The sequence below is a fragment of the Tupaia chinensis genome, unplaced genomic scaffold (genome assembly GCF_000334495.1).
Source record: "Tupaia chinensis unplaced genomic scaffold, TupChi_1.0 Scaffold000037_18, whole genome shotgun sequence".
Taxonomy (NCBI): Eukaryota; Metazoa; Chordata; class Mammalia; order Scandentia; family Tupaiidae; genus Tupaia; species Tupaia belangeri.
Window position 1 is genome coordinate 1,958,047 of NW_006159476.1, and position 3,621 is coordinate 1,961,667.

The window sequence follows — 3,621 nt, forward strand, 5'->3', positions numbered from 1 at the left end:
TATTCATGAAAATACCTTAACAGCATTAAGAATTATAATGGACACTAGAGACAAAGTGGAAAGAGAGTGTGGGAGGGGAAGTGCAGGAAAGCAAATTTGGGGAAAAAATAGAGAGGTAAGACACTTGTGGGACACAGATATGGTTTATTACCTGTTGACAAGGATGTGTATAGTATTCTCAACTGGGCTGGACTGAGGTGTACATCATGCTTGGTAAAGTCCCTTTACAATCTAAATGATGTATAGCAACGGAATGTATGAGTAATAATAATAATAATAAAATTTAAAAAATCTTAACAGGAAGTAAGGAATCCAGGTGAGTGATCACAGTACCTACTTACAACATATTAATAAGAAAAGATGCATTAAACAGAATAGGAAGGACAGTTATTTTTGTTTTGTTATTTATTTATTTATTTATTTATTTCAATAGGGCATATACAGAGAGACAGAGAGAGGAGGAGAGAGAAAGTGAGAAATCACACACTGGAGGGTTGGCCATACTGCTATCCCTTCTCTCTCATTCTCCTTTCAGGATTTTGGCATGCACACACATGTGCCTAGCATGATTTTCAAGGTGCTGGGTCTGGGACTCAAACTGCACAGTTGGCCATGTGGAACCCAGAGCCTTAACCTCCACAACGCTTGCTGGTCCCCAGGAAAGATAATTTTATATTACTCATGTGACCCCTCCTCCAACTTCAGGCAGCACAATGTGGAAAGAGATACTGTCTGCCTGGGTAAATGAGAGGGAAGCACATGTAGGGCTTTGCCTTGTATCTGAATTGTGGGCACACCACGATAAAACCCAGAATGAAGCAGACCCTTGAGAAGGACTTGAGTTCTGGTCTGCATCACTTCTGGCTGACTACAGTGGCCTTGGAGTTTGGAAAAACTTCAACAGCAGGCAAGCCATGATGGCCATGAGTTTCAGTGCCCCTCAGTTCTGCTCTAGACTCAGAGGTCATGGGATTCCAGCCCAAGCTGTTCTATGTATAGCAGCTCTGGGTTTAGAGAACTCCCTAATGCTGCCATGGCTGCAGCATGAGTTTATGAGATCACATCAGACAGTCTGGCTAGAATATTTGGATAGGCTTTCTGTTGACAAAGTTGTATTGTGAAGACTGGAAAAAGACTATGAAGACTGGAATAAATATCTACTTTTTAAAAAAGTTTCTTTATTTTGGGATCAACAGATGGCATAATGGTTACATTGTTGGACTCTCACGTAGTTGACACAGGTGGAATTCCAGACCTGTTGGCTTAAAACTCATGCCAGACGCATGTGAATGAATGTCCAAAATCCTGAAAGGAGACTGGAGGAGAAGGGATTGAGGTGTGGTCATCCCCCCGGGGGTTGATTTATCATTTTCTGTTTCTTTCTCTCTGGTGAGTGCACATGCCCTATAGCGAAAATCTCTCTCTCTCTAAAAGAAAAGTTTATTTATTCATGATAGTGCATTTTCATGAGAGAGAGTAAGAAAGAGAGAGAAACACCCTTTATAGGGTCTGGTCACATGATGATCTCCTGCTCTCAGTCCTCCAGCCATCAGGATCATGGATACAAGTATACCCAGCATGTTTCAGGTTGGCTGAGCTAAGGAGCTGAAACTATATGACTTCCAGCACTACAGTTCAGTATGTTACCAACTGTGCCATTGAGACTGGACCAAAGAACGTATTCCTTCAAAGCACAATGTATGAGAGCATGAATCAAGAACTATCAGGGAGGGGGGGGGAACCGGCAGTTAGCGTAATGGCTATGTTGCTGGACTCCCACGTAGTCGGCCACGGTTTGCATCCCAGACCTGGTGACTTAGAACTCATGCTGGGCGCGTGTGCGTGTGTGCCCAAGATCCCTAGAGGAGAATGGAGGAGAAGGGATTGCGGCGTGGCCATCCCCTCTGGGGGTGATTTCTCGCTTTCTGTCTCTCTGTCTCTCTGTCTGTTTGCCCTATAGCAAAAACCTCTCCAAAAAAAAAAAAGAAGTATCAGGGGAGGGGCTAGCAGGTGGTGTGGTGGTTAAGGGGGCTGGACTCCCACATGGTCGGTGGTTTGAGTCCCAGACCTGGTGACTTGCTTTCTCACTTTCCCTTTCCCTCTCTCTCTCTCTTGCTCTCACTCTCACTCTGTTCCTCTCTGGTAAAATAAAAATAAATAAATAAATAAAGTTAAATAAAATAATTAAAAAAAAAAAGAACAATCAGGGGACTATGATGCCAACAAATGAACAAAATAAGGTGCCAGTGACTGATCCTAAAAATACAGAGATATATGAACTACCTGACAAAAATTCAAAATAATTGTAATAAAGATGCTCAACAAATTTCAAGAACACATAAGGAAATAATTCAGAAACTTATTGAGAAGTTTAATGAAGAAATCTTGGATTTGAAAAACACAATGAACAAAATGAGAAATGCAATAGAAATCAATAACATCAGAATTGATGAAGTAGAAAAAACTGTGAACTCAAAGTAAAGGTTTTTGAAAATATATTCTGAAGAGAAGAAAGAAAAGTTGGTGTGCATGGAACAGGGTAGGGCTTGGGGAAGTGGGTCCCAGAGCTGTTCTGTCATCCCCATAGTTCATCATCTGTACAGCAGGGAATTCTCTATAGCCCTCACAAAGCAGAGCTGGGAGATGTAGGGTGAGGAGACCCAAGGGGAGACTTCTGGACGCAGGTTTCTTTTCCTCTTCCCCATGGTCCTGAAACTCCTGTGCTACAGACATTGTGAATGACAGAGTTGGAGACCCTCAGAATAGTATATAATAGTATATAACCACTCTTTTTCTTTCTTCGTCTTTCTTTCTTTCTTTCTTTCTTTCTTTCTTCTTTCTTTCTTCCTCTTTCTTTTTCTTTCTTTAAAAATTTGTTTATTTATTTATTATGATTAGGTAACAGACTGAGAATTGTGGAAACATTTACCCTTAGACCCAATATATTTTAGAATCATAGCACTTTGGAATCATAAACTCCTCAATCCACTAGGATGTATGCTTTAGGAGGCCTGTGGTTTTTGTCTATATTTTGGCATGTAGATTTCTAATTGCTTGGGCTCTATTAGCATTTGATAAATAATTCTTAACTTTGAGAATAATAAACCACTACTACTACAAGTAGAATGACATCTTCTAGACTTGACCATTTTATATCAAATGACAGAACCTCATTATTCTTTATGGGTGTGTATTATTCCATTGTGTATATGTGCCATATTTTAAAACTCTAGTCATCAGTTGCTGGACACTAAGGTTGATTCCATGTAATTGTCTATATATGTGTGTGTGTGTATACATATATATATATATATTTATTTTTAGAGATTTTTGCTATAGGGCTCATGCACTCACTGGAGAGCCAGAGAGAGCCAGAGAGAAAGTGAGTGATAAATCACTCCCCAGGGGGGGTGGCCACACTGCAATCCCTTCTCCTTCAGTCTCCTCTCAGGATTTTGGGCACATATGCATATGTGCCTGGTGTGTTTCAAACCATTGAGTCTGAAACTCAAACCGCAATTGCCCATGTGGGAGTCCAGAGACATAACCACTATGCCATCTGCTGGTTCCAATTGTCAATTTAAAAATTGGATATACCCACACACACACACACACACACAC

At 40.7% G+C, this 3,621-nt stretch overlaps 1 pseudogene; it reads left to right on the top strand.

The window, feature by feature from the left end:
• Positions 1–2,481, top strand: part of LOC102492878 (ribosome biogenesis protein NOP53 pseudogene) — a 9,996-nt pseudogene extending 7,515 nt beyond the window's left edge.
• The last annotated feature ends 1,140 nt before the right edge of the window (positions 2,482–3,621 follow it).